Source organism: Mustelus asterias, chromosome 3 (genome assembly GCF_964213995.1).
Source record: "Mustelus asterias chromosome 3, sMusAst1.hap1.1, whole genome shotgun sequence".
Lineage (NCBI taxonomy): Eukaryota > Metazoa > Chordata > Chondrichthyes > Carcharhiniformes > Triakidae > Mustelus > Mustelus asterias.
In genome coordinates this window covers 58,640,968-58,659,812 of record NC_135803.1, presented here as the reverse complement: position 1 = coordinate 58,659,812, position 18,845 = coordinate 58,640,968, and the positions used below count along the sequence as shown (strand labels likewise).

The following is an 18,845-nucleotide window of genomic DNA, read 5'->3' as shown; positions in this document are numbered from 1 at the left end:
AGGCTCGCAAACTGCATTCTCTGTTGGCCTTGGGTGCGAGCTTACGAGCCTCGGGCAGACATGCCAGTAAAACTCCTGCCTATGATTCTATACAAGGCTGCTTGACCTTCTGAGTGTTTACAACATGTTTGTTTTTGTGTCAGAATTCTCGCATCTGGAGAGTTGTGCTTTTTTTTTTACTTGTGCTCGCCTGAAACGTTCTATTTCTCTTCTACTCGGGAGGCATAATTAGTTTATAATGTCTCTCATTACAGATCATTAAGAAACTGAATTCCTTCCTTTTCTCACTGTACATTTTGTAATGGATTTCTCCTTTTCAGTTAATCCTTATCCTATTATATAAGCAGGGACTGTATTTTTCTGTCGTGGAATATTACGTGACCATAATAAGGTGACATATTGAATAATTTTGAAGGCATAAAGGCTTTACATTGTAATGTAGACAGCGTGGGACTGTTTTAATTCCAGACCTCGCAGTATCCTGTAAGTTTCAATCAGATTTCCCCCTCAACCTTCTATACTCCAACGAGCACAGACCCAGAGTCCTCAACCATTCCTCATACAACAAGCTCTTCATTCCAGGGATCATTCTTGTGAACCTCCTCTGGACCCTTTCCAAGGCCAGCACATCCTTCCTTAGATGCAGGGCCAAAACTGCTCACAATACTCCAAATGGAGTCTAATCAGAGCCTTATACAGCCTCAGAAGTACATCCCTGCTCTTGTATTCTAGCCCTCTCAACATGAATGCTAACATTGCATTTGCCTTCCTAACTGCTGACTGAACCTGCACATTAACCTTAAGAGAATCTTGAACAAGGACTCCCAAGTTCCTTTGTGCTTCTGATTTCCTAATTTATTAGCTTATTTGTTAGCAATGACTATTCTGCCCACACCTAATCTTGCAGCTATCATTTTGGTTTGATTTTTGTAGCAAAGTACTGAGCAAAAGATACATTGGATATGTTTCACTGTTGATAACTGTGGGAACGCAACCTGCCAAAATGACCTATTCCTATTTTTTTTCATAGTCACTTCATTGCGGTGTTAGTGTAAGCCTACTTGCGACTAATAAATAAACTTTCTAACCTTAACTCCTCCAGCGCTTTAGCAGGCAGTCTCTTTGCTACCTGGTCCTTTGATGTGTAAGTACTTTTCCTTCTTATTTTTGCTTAAGTGCTTCTATTTACCCTCACGTTCAAATTCCTTCGTGGCCTCACCCCCTCCTGTATGTCTTGGAGCTTTTCTTCAGCTCCACAACCCAGCAAAGTCTTTGCAATCATCCAGTCCAGGTTTGTACATCCAAAAGGGCTGGATTTTAGGCTTCTGTGAGTGGATTCGAAGATGTGACCATGTAAAATCCAGCGGGTGGTCTTCTTGCTGCCTATCGGCCCCTGACCTATCTGAAATTTTAGCTGAAGCGGGTGGGGGGGCAACGGGGGGCGGGGGGGGGGTGGTGGATGTCAGGTGTCCTGCCCACCTTTGAGCGCATTGAAGCTTTTAAGTGATCAATTGAAAGCTACTTAAGGGCCTCATCCCACCCTCCCCACCAGATGGTTAAAAAAGTAGGAGTTGTCATTGTAGGAAATGGCATCGTTTTTATTCTAGCAAGTTACAAAGCTGTGCAGAGTAACAAGAGCATTAGGGCTTTCAGACTTTTTTGAGATTGGCAATATGTATAATTCTGCACTTTGCAGTTGGATCACAGCCATTATGTAAATAGTGTGGAAAGGCAAAAGGAAAGAAAATGAGAAGGGCTTTATAGGTGAAGGAAGAAGCAAAGGTTAAGACATGCATTAAAGAAGCTGAAGTCATTCAGAAAATAATAAAAAGATTTACAATAGCCCTGGCTTCTGATATGCTGAGCGATCACTCACCACATTGCTCACAACATTTTGAAGGCTATGTAGCTTTCGAAGAAGAGGGGAGTTTTGCTGCCTAATACAAGCCACAATTTTACAAAGCTCAGCCAGTATTGTACGCAGGTGAAAAAGGAGTTAACTAGTGGCTAGTGGTGTGTGCCTCAGGGGTTGGTACTGGGACGACAACTTTTCACAATATACGTTAACGATTTGGAAGAAAGAATTGAAGGCACTGTTGCTAATTTTGCAGATGATACAAAGATATGTAGAGCGACAGGTAGTATTGAGGAAGCAGGGGGGGCTGCAGAAGGACTTAGACAGGTTAGGAGACTGGGCAAAGAAGTGGCAGATGGAATACAATGTGGAAAAGTGTGAGGTTATGCACTTTGGAAGGAGGAATGGAGGCATAGATTATTTTCTAAATGGGGAAATGCTTAGGAAATCAGAAGCACAAAGGAACTTGGGAGTCCTTGTTCAAGATTTTCTTAAGGTTAATGTGCAGGTTCAGTCAGCAGTTAGGAAGGCAAATGCAATGTTAGCATTCATGTTGAGAGGGCTAGAATACAAGAGCAGGGATGTACTTCTGAGGCTGTATAAGGCTCTGGTTAGACTCCATTTGGAGTATTGTGAGCAGTTTTGGCCCCATATCTAAGGAAGGATGTGCTGGCCTTGGAAAGGGTCCAGAGGAGGTTCACAAGAATGATCCCTGGAATGAAGAGCTTGTTGTATGAGGAACGGTTGAGGACTCTGGGTCTGTGCTCGTTGGAGTTTAGAAGGTTGAGGGGAAATCTTATTGAAACTTACAGGATACTGCGAGGCCTGGATAGAGTGGATGTGGAGAGGATGTTTCCACCAGTAGGAAAAACTAGAATCAGAAAGCACAACCTCAGGCTAAACGGAAAACCCTTTAAAATAGAGATGATGAGGAGGAAATTCTTCAGCCAGAGAGTGGTGGATCTGTGGAACTCTTTGCCACAGAAGACTGTGGAGGCCAGGTCATTGAATGTCCTTAAGACAGAGATAGATAGGTTATTGATTAATAAGGGGATCAGGGGTTATGGGGAAAAGGCAGAAGAATGGGGATGAGAAAAATATCAGCCATGATTGAATTGTGGGGCAGACTCAATGGGCCGAGTGGCCTAATTCTGCTCCTATGTCTTATGGTCTTAAGTCTGCAGGTGAGGCAAAACCAGCCTTACATATTCAGATTATTAAAATGAAGTCCTGCAATTTATTTCATAACTTTGGCAAAACATTTGCCTCCACCAATGCAGCATTCCTATATAAACATGTCTGCTCAGCAGTGCTGGCCTGCATTGATCTCATTGTGAAACCAAGGTTGGCATCAAAATGTAGCATTTCAATGAGCATCTTTTTCTGCGCTAAATATTTTGCGCAACTTTTTTAAACCTAACATTGATGCCTTTTTATCAAAGCCTTCAGCCTATTGAACAAAAACTGTTTTGTGGTATAAGCAATTACTGTTGAAACTTTGAGAATTCCTTTGTTTGTTCCCATGGTGCTACATAAACTGGAGGAAGGGAGCAAATTCACAAGCGAAGAAAGGTCTTCAGGTTTAACAACATGTCCGGCAGCGACATATTCATTGCTCTCAATTTACCAGACATGTCTATACAAAGCATGGCATCTGGATATGTCAGGGGAAACCTTCACTGACTCACCGTACAGGCTATATAACTTGTGCTGCTGGCTGACTTACAGAGTGGACTGGAAAGGATTTTCCTCCAGCTAAGAAGGTCAGTATGTCATTAATCTCCACTGAAATAAAAAGGACCTTCCAAACCATTGCAGGTGACAAATGTTGGACAAGTCAGCCTCCAGCTGACTGTGCGTGAAGTAAATGATTGCTAGGGGGAGCCATTTTCTCAGGGGCAGAAAGATATAACTGGCACAAAACGTTGTACTGGAAGACGTTCCAGGAGTCCAATGTTTGTGAAATTCAGGCAGCTATCAGAGCGCCGTTCACGCATCCAAGTGCTTTTATCGTGACAAACTGAGTAATTGAAGAGAATCCATCCAACATTAGTCAGGAGCAAAATTGTAGAACCCATAGTTCGAGAACAAATTCCAGAACATTTAGTGCATGCAATAATTATGGACAGTCTGGATTTGTTAAAGACACATTATGTTTGCCAAATTTAATGTAGCTTTTTTGAAAGCGTGGCTGGGTGTGTAGATTAATAGAATGCTTTAGATGTAGTGGATTTTGAGAAGGTATCTCACAAGGACCATGTTAGAAAAACTTGGTGATTGTTATGAAAAGAAATGCAGCAAGATGGATAGGAAGTTGCAATATGGATCCTTGCCCAAAGGTAGATTCATTGTAGTGAAAAGTTTTGCAGAGGACAGCAAACGACAATCATGAGATACATTACATGTGGACATCAGCTTGGGTTTCTGAGAAGGATCATGAACCATGCATCCAAGAGGTGGTTCTTATTCCAAAACAGTTAGCATCTCACTAGCCACTAGCTCAGCAGAATCAGAGGCCAGAATTGCACAGGCTACAAGACTGGCAGGTTGTAGTCTGGTAGTGGGAATTGGGGAGGGATTGGGGGGGGGGGCGGTGGGGGGGGGTATAAAATTGGGTAGGATAGTTAGGAGCATTGTACCCATCATCTACTTTCACTTGCTTTCATCTTACCAGCATTGGAGTAGGTATCAGGTGGCCCATTTGCCCTTAGGCCAATTGAGACTCTGAAGCATCCAATTAATGGTCATTTAAGGGTCCTACCGTTGTTGCTGGTATTTTACCAGGAGTAAGGGATGTCCATGCCAAGCAATGATGCCGCCAACTATAAACTAGCGGACCAATTGTGTGCTGTTGGGGGAAGGTGTCCCTCCTGAAGTGGGGAAAAACATAAAGATGGATACATAACACATAAAATGGCTGCCTGGCACATAAACAGTCACCTGGGAAAGAGACATTAAACAGGCACTAACTTTTAGCACAGACAGCTACTTGAAATTGAAACATACAGGACAGACAGTTATTTAAAGTTAAACATGCAGGGAACAAATACTACAGGAAACAGCCAGGGCTTGAGGCATTTTTAAGATAAGGACAGATCGAGGACAATAAGGACTGATAAAAAGGTTAGCCACAAACGGGAGCGGGAATATATCAATGCAGGAAAACCAATTACTGTATGTATAGACCGAAACTAAGTCATTGATAGTCGCTGAAGGAGGAAATGTATCCATTCTATGAAACAATGCGATGTTAAAAGCCAATGTCTGTATATGTCTGGCTGTAACAATGTGTTAAACTATCAATCCTACTCAGCTATAACGATGTGTTAAATGGCTAATGTCCGGACTATCCATTGTCTGAAAAGTATAAAAATGAACCACTCCTATTGTATCATTGAGAGAAGGTAGCTGCCTAAAGTACTCCGGAGTGCCAGTGCCTTTTCTCCACAAAGCTTCGTTAAATAAAACTGTATTGTTGAAACCTCCAAGTCTGACTCCGAAGTGGCAATTTTCCCACAATACTCCTGTTTGGGAACCCTGCACCCAATGTAATGTCCCCATCTAGGCCTCTCTCACTTGAATGCACCTCCTAACCTCCTGATTCCCGCCCCAATGGTAATCCTGATTAGCAGGCCCCAGCAAGGCCTCTACACTCACCTTAAGATCCAGTCTCCAGTGATGCCACTGCTCAGGTACTGAGTACAGTCCCAGCCCTCTGAGTGACCAACAGCTGGTGGAGGATGACATCTTCCCTTTTGGAAAGACACAAGCTCGGACAATTGACTGCCTGCCTACGTACATTTGCATCCTGGCTTCCTGGATTGGAAGAGATTCGCCTCTGCCTTTTCACCTGAGGAACCACCTCTGTGAAATTCAGCCAAAAGAGTGGGGGATGGAGGATTGGTGGAAATGTGATGGCAGCCAAACTGGCAGCACCCCAGACATACTCTCTTCCACCGTCTTCTGTTGGGAAAAAGATATTAAAGTCTGAGGTCATGTACCAACCGACTGAAGAACAGCTTCTACCTTGCTGCCATCAGACTTTTGATTGGACCTACCTTATATTAAATTGATCTTTCTCTTCACCCTAGCTATGACTGTAACACTACATTCTACACTCTCTTCTTTCCTTCCCCCCCATGTACTCTATGAACAGTGTGTTTAGTCTGTCCAGCACACAAGAAACAATACTTTTAACTGTATCCCAACACATATGACAATAATAAATCAAACCAAATCGTACAAATATGATAAACAAACTGCTTGCACATTAATGACCTAGAAAGCCTTATGATTCATGAATGCGCTGGAGTCATCTGAAAATGTGGAGCTAATGTGTCTGTGCCCATGTGGACTTGTGAGGGATTCCTGAAATGGGAACAAACCCCACAGTCCTACCTAATGTGTCTGAACCTCCATGTGAATGCTTCGGATGTGCTTGTTTACTGCAAGTATGGACTAGGGATTGATTATGCAGCTGCTATTTCTTGGGCCATCTTGGAAATAATCAAGGACAAAGACATTGGCAGGTTGTGGTGTGGTGGTGGGACTGGGGGGGTGGGGCATAAAATTGGGCAGGATAGTGGGGATCACTGTACCCATCACTTACTCATTTGCTTTTATTTCACCAGAGACCTTTGAATGCAGCAATTAATGCTCTACTGTCTGACGGTTGCTCCCAGTTTTATTGCATTTTCATCTGGCAGAGGCTCAGCGTCCCTTTTTAAAACACCAAAAATGGCAGCCTCCCAACTGGTTGGTGCCAGTGGTTTGAGAAACTGGTGACAGCAATGTGGATAGCAACCAAAATGGTGCCAATGCCTAAAACCGCAGTGAAAGCCTTGTCAGCTCATATACATTTGCACTCTTACTTGTTTCAGGTGGAGAGCTGACCTCCCAAACTGAGGACCCCTGTAAACCTCATTTATTTATATTGAAAATTGGATAACAGGCACAGGCAAATTATCGCCAAGATTTATCAACCTTATCATTACTTAGATTTTTACTTTGATCTTTACTTAGATGCTGTGAATTGTTTTTACTGGAGATAATAGTTAAAAGAAGTAAATTTTTAAAAATGGAAACTATTGAATCAGATTGCTTTGGATTTAATGTTAAAGTTAGCACTCATTGAGGGAGCCCCAAGAGAACAGGAACTTTAAAGGGAGAGAAGTAAAATTTGATTGCCTTGTTTTATGATTTTTACAAGAAAACAAAGTTTGTAAAATATTTGCTTCTAATTTTAATTTTTAACCCACTGTCAAAGGAGTCAAGGGCATAGGCAGTTAAGGTGCTAACCTTGATATTGCTATTCACAGAGCTTGATTTTACCATCAGGATGTGCCCATTTTCGGGGCACAAGTGAGGCGAGTAGCGCGATCCGCGCCTGCCTTTGCGCCGGTTCCACCTTTACCAAAGCCCGAAAATGGCTACGACTGAGACCGCGCTCGAAACGGGTGTGAGGGCCATTTAAATACATTTGCATGCATTTAAATTGACTTAATGGGCTGCACGCCCAACTTTACTGGCACTTCCCCCTTTACCACCGCATTTGCCCATCCAGATTCGGCGCGAAACAGACATGCTCTGCAAAAGTCCGATTAGGGCGCTCCAGGTAGTGAAGCGGAAAGTGTCGAATGTCCGATGGCTCTCTGCTTGAGATCGGTGGTGGGGGAATGAAGGTGGGTCTGACGGCTCTCTGCTTGAGATCGGTTTGGGGGGGGGCGGATAGGGGGTTCCGCTGCCACTCTGCCTGTGATCAGTGAGTGGGAAGGGGGAGGGGCCTGCGATCAGTCTGGGTGGCGGAAGGGGTGGGGATTAAGGGGGTCAGTAATGCTATGGGGGTGAGGAAATGTCTGTGGGGGCCAGGTGGAGGCATTAACCGGCCCATGAGCAATGTGACAGGGGAGCCGGATTATATCCTTTTTTCTCTGCGCATGTGCAGTTGGAGGTGCCAATCGGAGCTGTAGGATTTTGGGTGCGTTAAACCCCGCCCACAGGCCTCTGCAGCACGATTCGGAATCGCTGATATTTTTTCAGGCAGAGTGGGTATAAGGGCGCCTGAGAATGTGTCTAAAAGTCGGATCTAAAACACTCCCAGTTTCAAGTCCGCTCAGCGCTTAGAATCAAAATGGTAAAATGGGGCCCATGGACTCAATCTAAGTAATTTGGTGGTTTGTCTCCTTAACTGATAAATTCCTGCGTTGGAAAGTCTTCAATCTTTTTCTAACTGGGAACAGCGAGGAAATGAAGTAGGATATCAGATACCTTAAAAAATACCTGTGGGTAGCTAGATAAAGTGGCAAAGCTGAGTTCCTGCTCATTCTGACTGGCCTCATCGATTAAGAAGTTTATATGATTGCTGGCCCTGGGAAACATGGTAACAGTGACCTGTGTGATGCACTTGTGGGCAGTGAGTTGTGAGATTCTGCAAATGTTATCAGCAGATCTCTGGAAGGAGCCAGAGGTGAAGAAATTAGAAATTAAAGGCTGTCATGACTTTGACAGCAACAGAAGCTGCAGCTTGAAGCAGAAAGTTCCGAGAAAGACAGGTTGAAAATAGTTAGCTTAATTGTTTGATTTGAAATGAACTCAAGTAGAACATCCATATTTTAAACTTAAACAATGGTAAATGTTATCAATTAAACGAAGGCCATCTGATCAGGCTTGATCCTCTGTACATGTACATTCCGTGGGCATTAGTTAGCTGATGATTTGAACTAAGTCTAAGTTAATTAAGGGGGGGGGGGGGGTTGTTAAATTGACAATGTGGTTGGGTTTATGAGTGGGCATTAAGTTACAACAGCTGACTTTGCCAGCGTGTCAGGAAGCCTTCAGGAACTCACCGACTTCTGCCTTTAACTTGAGTGGCATCTATAGTTGGTGGGATCTACAGCTAGTGGAAGCTACAGATGGTGGGAAACTCCTGTGGACAATTATTTGAAATATGTAAGACTCTGGGCAGCACAGTAGCACAGTGGTTAGCACTGCTGCTTCACAGCGCCAGGGCCCCGGTTTCGATTCCCAGCTTTGGTCACTGTCTGTGTGAAGTTTGTACGTTCTCCCCGTGTCTGCATGAGTTTCTTCCGGGTGCTCTGGTTTCCTCCCACAGTCCAAAGATGTGTAGGTTAGGTGCATTGGCCATGCTAAATTCTCCCTCAGTGTACCCAAACAGGCGCCAGAGTGTGGCAACTAGGGGACTTTCACAGTAACTTCATTGCAGAGTTAATGTAAGCCTACTTGTGACACTAATAAATAAACGTTAAACTTCTTATTATCTGGTTCTTTAACTTTGACTTATGAATTTAGCTCTGTGTGCACAGATTCCCTGGGTTTCCTCAAATTCTGGCTGGTTGTAGGGATTCGCATTCTAATCAGTATTCTGTAACTTGATTTTTGTGTCTCTGTGCCCTGTTTGAGAGCACATTTCCACTCCATCTGATGAAGGAGCAGCGTTCCGAAAGCTAATAGTATTTGCTACCAAATAAACCTGTTGGACTTTAACCTGGTGTTGCTAAAACTCTTACTACTGTCCTCAAATTCACCAGGAAAATAAGAGGATCAAGGGATTTGACAGGGCAGAACAATTGACAGGAAAGAACTGCTTCAAATGTTAAGATATCACACCTGCTTCCTCACCTAAGTGAAAGGTTTTAGCTTGTAGACTTATCTTGAGATTGCATTTTTGCTGCTTTGGTCTTGACGGAGTATCATTGCCTCTGGATGTTCAGGTAATTGTCAGCATTTGCAGCCTCTGAGTTAAAATCTGCTCAGTGGGCCACAAAGGCACACATTGCCAATGGCTGTCAAAGTCACCACAGCCCCCAATTTCTAATTTCTTCACCGATGGCTCCTTCCAGAGATCTGCTGGTGACATTTGTAGAATCTCACAATTCACTGCCCACAAGTGCATTGCACATTGCTGTGTTTCTCAGGGGCCAGCAACAAACACTTAATCTATGAGGCCAGTCAGAATGAGCAGGAGTTCAGCTTCACCACTCTACCTGGCTACCCACTCTTCCAGGGAGTCCTCGCTTGCACACATGTGGTACCACTGATCACCCTGGAAACCTCAACCAAAGGGGATATCTCCCTGACAATGTTTAGCTGGTCTGCAACCATCAAAAGATCATCATGCAGCTGTGATGCATTCATTATGTCATGGAGTTGTTGTAGGTAAAAAACCTCTGACACTATTAGTGGTTCAAAATGCAGTGTTTATTTTCACAATTGTGGGAGAAGTGAGGTTCCTAACAGTGGACCCCCAGCCTTCTCATCGAACACAAGGAAGAACAGAGTTTATATATGACCCGGGCCCCGCCCTCATTACATTGCAATTCTCTAAGATGTCTGTCATTGTTCATGGTGAGATTCTTGTTGTATTAGCAGTATCTTCCTCTGCGTAGTTTGTTCGATCTCCAAGGCCATGACTGTTCGTCATTTATATCCTTGAAACAACATCACAGGTTTTGCACAAACAAATTAACTAATCTACATACAGGTTTGTATAATACTTTATATCAGGATAAGATGAATAACATATGATGAATATATATATATATATGAATCTATGGTTATACAAAGACAGAAGGCATACATGTCAACTTCATCGTGTTAAACAAAGGTACATGAAAATGGAGACTGTTTAGCTTATTTTGAGCTGGGTTAATCGCATTTCTTGATAACAAATGGAGACAGAGGAATAGCTGTTTCTTTTATCTGGCACAGACATGAAAAACACCGAACTCTGACAAAAACATGGACTCTGCAGTGTTCTCAACAAAATCACAGAGTTTGGGTCTTAATGCTTAAGTGTGACAAAGTTCATTAACCCATTCCCGACTGCAGAGTCATAGAGGCATCCAGTACAGAAGAGACCCTTCAGCCCACTGTGTCAGTGAAATTTTCCTGGGATAACTATACCTTGAAGCAGAGTTGGAGGATGTCAGGGCTGCCCTCTGAAGATGCAGTTGCTAATAACTGTGCAAAGTCCAAACTGGCACCAGGAAAAGTACAATAGAAACCTGACATTGCACACAGCACCAAGGACTGGAGCTTCAGGAGGAAGCACATAACTAGTGCTTTACCACTTTGAAGGAGAAGGAGGTGGAACAACAGGAGAAAGAGGATTGAGATGTGGTGAGGGTATCTTTAGCTGCACTCACAGCTGCCAGAGATGCCCAGCACAGCCTAATTCAGTGAATCTGAGGCAGTACAGCCACATTGCACACACATTATGAACCCAATGAACCGCCGCCACTTCCTCAGCCCCCAGCAAAAAGCTGTCCTACCATTCGCAGTGCATCTGTTTGACAGGCACCCATTGCTCTCTTTCAGTTTGTGTCGCACCAGTTTTCACAAGACAGAACCACTTGGCAAACAGCCAGCAGACAAAAATGGCAAGACAGGACACTGGAATGGTACAATCAATTTCATGATACACAAAAATGAAACAGAAATCTGATACTTTAAACACCCAAATGAATGCCCTGTACAACTACATGTCTGTCACCTTTCTCTGCTATTCCCACCTGCTGCTATCTCTGTGGCTTCAGCAGAGCCGGAAACAGGCTGCTCGCCTCTCTGCTCAGATGCTTGTTGCTGATGTTCTCTAGATTTTGAAGGCTATGAGGACCTCATCAAGGACTGCCCCATCTGCACCTGTTTGGGGCAGACCCATTCACTGAGCCAGAAGACAGTTGGTGGAGTTCTGACTGAGGGGGTGGCAAAGGGTCACAAATGAAAGAACTTTGAGCAGAGTCGCTACTTCCATGTGACTGTTTTCCATCTTCTGTCTTGTGGCCTTCCCACACTCCATCCTGCTGAAGGTGGCATTAAGTGTGTGCAGGCCATTGGTAAGGGCCAACATGTTGTTGGTGGGCTTCCATGTCCGATGCTCCATGCAGCTGGTCATTCTTTCCACGGACACAACCATTTGTATGAAGGCCAGAGATATCGTTGCACTCACTCTAGAGACAGACTCCCGCAACCTCTCTTCATCCAATGGAGCGTTCTGGAAAGGCTGACAGAACATCACATGTTTTCGGCTGCAAAACTAGAATTATTCTCTTTTTGGATATCCACCCAAGGCTCAGTATCCGGATCCTATGCATTTACAACAGGGACTTCACTGTTGTTCCTGCTTCCACAAGCCTGCCCATATGGCTAATAACTTGGCAGGCCCACCATGGTGTGTGTTGTATCTGAGCTGGTGGAGGATGAGCACCGATCACCTGAAAGTGCATCTTCAGAATGAGTGACCTCCTTTGAGAATTCTTGGTCCTCTTCCTGCACTACCTGTTGAGGCATGCCTGAAGAGAGATGAAACTTATGAAATAGAACTGACAAGGTGAAAAGTTTCTGAGTCATTATTGCCTGCATGTTGACATTGAGCATTGAACACCATGTATGAGTATCATATGTGACTGTATGATATTTAATTCTGTCACCGGGTAGCTCAGAGACCCCATCTTCCCACATTCCATGGCAGGCAGGCCGAGATCTGGCCTATCCCCAGTGCAGTTGTCAAAGTGGGGATAACTGGAGGGCTACCTCCAGCCCTCTGCCTCTCCCTGGTATTCTGTAAGAAAAAAACTAATGAGTGTGAGAAATGGGATATTTGTGACAGGTTAAAAGAATGACATCTGTGGAGAGTCCCTGATAAGTGTGACATTGCATAAAATAAAGGGTGTGTGTTAGAGTTCATTGGTTAGATGGCAACATGAGGAAGTCGCTGGACAGAATGGAGTGATGGATCACTAAGATGTGTTGGTATGAGGGATAAGGTGCTGATGAAGGCTCAGGAAGATGGACTGAGGGCGTCTGAGGTAAGAACGCAAATCAGAATGTATGCCTTGTCGCTCACTTTTCTCATCCCGATTCATTGTCCGAATCTCTCCCGATACTGTATCCTGGAAAAATCCACCCCACTCCTGCTGCTGACCTCTGTGAACCCTCGAAACCCCATCTTTTTTGCTTTGTGAGGCAGGCTTCTTTTTCGCATGTGCAGTGTGCAGAATCTCCCTGTGGACCCTGATAGAACACAACATCATATCTAGAGAGGTATAAGTGAGCATGGTTTTGACTTGCGACTTGATGTCTTTATTTCTCCATTCTGACCCTGTCTGAAGACCATTACAATGTCTCAAGCACAATTCCGCAGGATCCTTTAAATAGTTGAGCTGAAATGGATTAATGTAAAGTAAAGTTTATTTATTAGTCGCAAGTAGGCTTACATTCACACTGCAATGAAGTTACTGTGAAAATCCCCTAGTCGCCACACTCTGGCATCTGTTCGGCTACACCGAGGAAGAATTTAGCATGGCCAATTCACCTAACCTGCACACCTTTGGACTGTGGAGGAAACCAGAGCACCCGGAGGAAACCCACGGAGGCACAGGGAGAACATGCAAACTTCACACAGACAGTGACCCAAGTTGGGAATCGAACCCGGGTCCCTGGCGCTGTGAGGCAACAGTGCTAACCACTGTGCCACTGTACCGCCAGCCGTCATCGTACCTGTTCACTTGGAAATCCTGAAATCTGATGCAATTGTGTTTAAAAACGAAATGCTGGAAATGATTTGCTGAAACTTTAGAATTCCTGATAAGCTGCTGCCTCCCCATAATGAGGAGGTCAACAAATTAAAATCCAGCCCTTAGTGATAACTCAGTCAACCTTGAAAAACTAAATACACAGGCAAGAGACCAAAAACAAGTTTTGTGGTCCCCTTGCTGGTGGTTTTGCGGCGGCGGGGGGGGGGGGGGGGGGGGGGGGATCTGTAAAATCCCCCCAGCTGGCCTTCCTCATCCCTCCTCTTGGCTGCCCTGAGCTGTTTGCAAATTTACAGAGGAGTGGGAGTGGACTAAGTCTTGAATGTCCTTTCTCCAATTGAGGTCGTTAAATGGCAGGCCATCTTGTTCAGGTCTCGAAGGCAAGGGGGAATGGTTCACTCAGGGGCCTTCTTAACGCATCTATCCTCTGCAAGTGCTCCTAGTCTCCCCAAGACCCCTACCCCGCAAGTCTCACCAGGAGATCCCGCCCCTCCACCTCCGACACACATGGACGTACCTGGACTCCAGAGTTTAGAATCTGGGAACCGTTTGTATTCCCAGTCCTGTCCATTGCTATCAATTTGCCTTGCTTATTCAGAAGAATAGTGTTCTTACGATTAAAAACAAAATCTTGAGTAAGTACACAATGCACATGCATTAAATTTGTCAGGAATGTCAAATCATAAATATTCTATTAGAAATGGTACATTGTCCTTTCATAAACATTCATATTGTACTGTTTGTGACTTATGGCCAGAAATTTAAGCTTCCCTCCTGATTGGCTCTGAGGTGGGTGGAGAGGGGTGAGGGTGTGTGTGTGTGGAGGGTGGGTGGGGAGTGGCAGGTGGACAGAGCCTTGGATCTGAAGCCCATTCTTTCCCGATTGAAGACCTTTAAGTGGGCACTTAATGGCAATTTAACGGCTGTTTCCTACGCAGCTTCAATTTTTGGGTGGTGGCCACTGGATGGCTGAGGATGGGAAACAGAAATATATCTCACCTTCGATCTTGGACAGGAAGTGAGTGTGGGGAGGGGGGGATGGCAAGCCTCCATCAGAAGGCCCCTGCAGACTGTGGGTGCTCTCCCCTCACCGACCGTAGACCTTTGGCCCACCCAGCAATATTGACACCCCCCCCCCTCCCCCCGTAGACCCCAAGAGATCTCTGATCTTCTCCTCCCCGGGACCCCTGGTATTTACAGTGGTTCCAGGATTTAGGCCAGAATTTTATGAAAAACAGGGCGGACGAGGTTCGCAGAATGGAAATCTCCATTTGCCTCGGGTGGGATTTGATGATCTCTCCCGAGCAAGATTGTAAAATCCCGCTCTTAGTCTCAGGTATGACACCTCAGGACCTCTTCCGGCCACTGCAGATCTATGCCCGAATGGACTGGAGAGCGGTCAGTCAATCTGATGGGCCAACAGCTTTCCAAGATGGTACCGGCATCCAAGTGATGGCAGAAGTCCCAACTGTTGCCAATCAATGTTCATTTAAGTGTAAAATGGCAGCAGGCCTGTTGGAGTCAGCGGGCTGTGTTCCCCGCTGACTTTCTGGATGATGGGCGTCATTCTGAAAAATCAAGCCTATGTTTTATGGGCCTATCACAACTATAAAACAATGTGATGTATTTCTGGGGAGATACCATTCACATCATTGCTGACAAAGTTTTTCTAATGTGATAGGAATTGGTTGGCTGTTTATCTTCTGTGACCCATTCTTTCTCATCCAATGCCCATTGAGTTTGAGAAACCTACTCAAGCTGCACAATATATGGGGATGCTCTTCCATTCTCTTTGCAGCCTCTGCTCCTGGTCTTGCTGCTGAGGCTGAAGAGCAATTGGCCCTCTGGACGGCAGGCCTGATGACTGCAAATTCGAAAACCACAACTGGGTCCATGATCCTAGAATTCCTACAGTGCAGAAGGAAGCTATTCAGCCCATCAACACTGCACCAACAACAACCCAGGTCCTATCCCCGTAACCCCATGTATTTGCCCTGCTAATCCCCCTGACACTCAGGGGCAATTTAGCATGGCCAATCAACATAACCCGCACATCTTTGGATTGTGGAAGGAAACCGGAGCACCTGGAGGAGACCCATGCAGACACGGGGAGAATGTACAAACTCCACACAGACAGTGTTCTGAGGCCGGAATTGAATCTTTGAGGATGTAACTGGTAGAGTTGATCGAGGAGAACCAGTTGATGTGGTTTATTTAGACTTTCAGAAGGCTTTTGACAAGGTCTCACATAGCAGACTACTATGTAAAGTTAAAGTGCATGGGATTGCAGATGATGTCTTGAGATGGATAAAAAGCTGGTTAGCAAATAAGAACATAAGAAATAGGAGCAGGAGTAGGCCATCTAGCCCCTCGAGCCTGCCCCGCCATTCAATAAGATCATGGCTGATCTGAAGTGGATCAGTTCCACTTACCCGCCTGATTCCTATAACCCCTAATTCCCTTACCGATCAGGAATCCATCTATCCGTGATTTATACAAATTCTACGAGGTAGCCTCCACCACTTCAGTGGGCAGAGAATTCCAGAGATTCACCACCCTCTGAGAGAAGAAGTTCCTCCTCAACTCAGTCCTAAACTAACCCCCCTTTATTTTGAGGCTGTGCCCTCTGGTTCTAGTTTCCTTTCTAAGTGGAAAGAACCTCTCCACCTCTACCCTATCCAGCCCCTTCATTATCTTATAGGTCTCTATAAGATCCCCCCTCAGCCTTCTAAATTCCAACGAGTACAAACCCAATCCGCTCAGTCTCTCCTCATAATCAACACCCCTCATCTCTGGTATCAACCTGGTGAACCTTCTCTGCACTCCCTCCAAGGCCAATATATCCTTCCGCAAATAAGGGGACCAATACTGCACACAATATTCCAGCTGCGGCCTCACCAATGCCCTGTACAGATGCAGCAAGACATCTCTGCTTTTATATTCTGTCCCCCTTGCGATATAGGCCAACATCCCATTTGCCTTCTTTATCACCTGTTGCACCTGCAGACTGGGTTTTTGCGTCTCATGCACAAGGACCCCCAGGTCACTCTGCACAGCAGCATGTTGTAATTTCTTTCCATTTAGATAATAATCCAATTTGCTATTATTTCTTCCAAAGTGAATAACCTCGCATTTGGTAGCGTTATACTCCATCTGCCAGATCCTCGCCCACTCACTCAGCCTGTCCAAATCTCTCTGCAGACCTTCTACGCCCTCCACATGATTCACTTTTCCACTTATCTTTGTGTCATCTGCAAACTTTGTTACCCTACACTCAGTCCACTCCTCCAGATCGTCTATATAAATGGTAAATAGTTGAGGCCCCAGTACCGATCCCTGCGGCACGCCACTAGTTACCATCTGCCAACCAGAAAAGCACCCATTTATTCTAACTCTCTGCTGCCTGTCGGATAGCCAATCCCCAATCCACGCTAACACCCTACCCCCAACTCCGTGTGACCCAATCTTCTTCAGCAACCTTTTGTGAGGCACCTTATCAAACGCCTTTTGGAAATCCAAAAACACCGCATCCACCGGTTCCCCTCCATCAACCGCACTAGTCACATCTTCATAAAAATCCAAGGAAGCAAAGAGTTGGCATAAATGTTTTTTTCTCTGCTTGCAGTGACTAGTGAGGTACCACAGGGATCTGTGCTGAGATCCCACCTGTTCACATGATATATTATTGATTTGGAAGAGGGAACTGAATGTATTATCTCCAAATTTGCAGATGATATAAAGTTGGGTGGGAGGGTGAGCTGTGAGGAGGTTGCAGAGATACTTCAGCATGATTTGGACAGGCTGAGTGAGTGTGCATTTGCATGTCAGATGCAGTATAATGTGGATAAATGTAAGGTTATTCACTTCTGTAGCAATAATAAAAAGGCAGATTATTATTTAAATGGGGGTAAATTGAGAGAGGTGGATACTCAGCAAGACCTTTGTATCCTCGTTTATCAGTCACTGAAAGTAAGCACACAGGTACAGCAGGCAGTAAAGAAGGTTAATGGTATGTTGGCCTTCATAGCGAGAAGATTTGAGTATAGGAATAGAGAGATGTTTTATTGCAATTGGGTAGGGCGTTGGTGAGGCCACACTTGGAATATTGTGTGTGGTTTTGGTGCCCTTATCTGAGGAAGGATATCCTTGCTATAGAGGGAGTACAGCAAAGATTTACCAGGCTGATTCCTGGGATGGCATTTCTATCATATGAGGAAAGACTAAAGTCAGTTAGGACGATATTGACTGGAGTTTAGAAGAGTGAGAGGGGATCTCATCGGAACTTATAAAATTCTAAAAGGGTTAGGCAGGGTAGATGTAGAAAGAATGTTCCCCAGTCCAGAATTAGGGATCATTGTTTGATAATAAGATATCTTTTAGAACTGAGATGAGGAGAAATTTATTCACCCAGAGAGTTGTGAATATGTGGAATTCGCGACCACAAAAAGTAGTTGACGCCAAAACGTTGTCTGATTTCAAGAAGAAATTAGATACATTTAGCTCTTTGGGCTAAAGGGATCAAGGGAAATGGGGGGAAGGTGGGATCAGGATATTGAATCTGATGATCAGCCATGATCAAAATGAATGGCAGAGCAGGCTTTAAGGGTGAAATGGCCTATTCCTGCTTCTAGATTCTATGTCTATATAACCCAGGTCTGTGGAGCTGTGAGGCAGCAGTGCTAACCACTGGGCTTAGGGACCATGTATGGTCAGGCCATTGGCAGGGATTTTCCTGCAATTTATTAAGTCCTAAATTGTCAAAACTCCAATGAGCAGATTCTGCCGTCTTTCTTGTATTATCTGTCTTTTTGAACTCTTCAGGTAAGAGTGCAATTTAGTGGGAAAATTGTGTTGCGTTGTGAGGAGATGTGTCCATGCCTGAGATAAATTGTAAGAAGTCTAACAACACCAGGTTAAAGTCCAACAGGTTTATTTGGTAGCAAACGCCACTACCTTTCGGAGCGTGCTGCTCCTTCGTCAGGTGGAGTGGGAGGTCTGCTAGTGAAAGCTAGTGGTGTTTGCTACCAAATAAACCTGTTGGACTTTAACCTGGTGTTGTTAGACTTCTTGCTGTGTTTACCCCAGTCCAACGCCGGCATCTCCACATTAAGATAAATTGGCCAAATTTAAATCAATAAAATCTTACGTGGTATTCCAAATGATGCCTATTGATGCAGAAGCATGGTTAAAACAGCAATCAGCATACAAATCTTAAAAATCTGTGGAAGTTTACAAAAATAAATCCTTTGTCATCACAATAACACTCTCAGGCTTTAATTGATACTTTAACATTAGTATTTTATGGTTAAAAAGAAGCACAGAAGCCAATGTCCTAACATGGTAATGAAATAATGATCCTTTAAAATGCAGGAAGATTCAAGACCAACAGCCAGCATTTAACTAAGGATAAATAATTAACAGTTACTATCGTGAACAGC

At 44.5% G+C, this 18,845-nt stretch overlaps 1 protein-coding gene across 2 annotated transcripts in view; it reads left to right on the top strand.

Moving 5' to 3' along the window:
• Positions 1-18,845, top strand: part of si (sucrase-isomaltase) — a 280,056-nt gene that overhangs the window by 63,810 nt on the left and 197,401 nt on the right. The window lies entirely within an intron of this gene.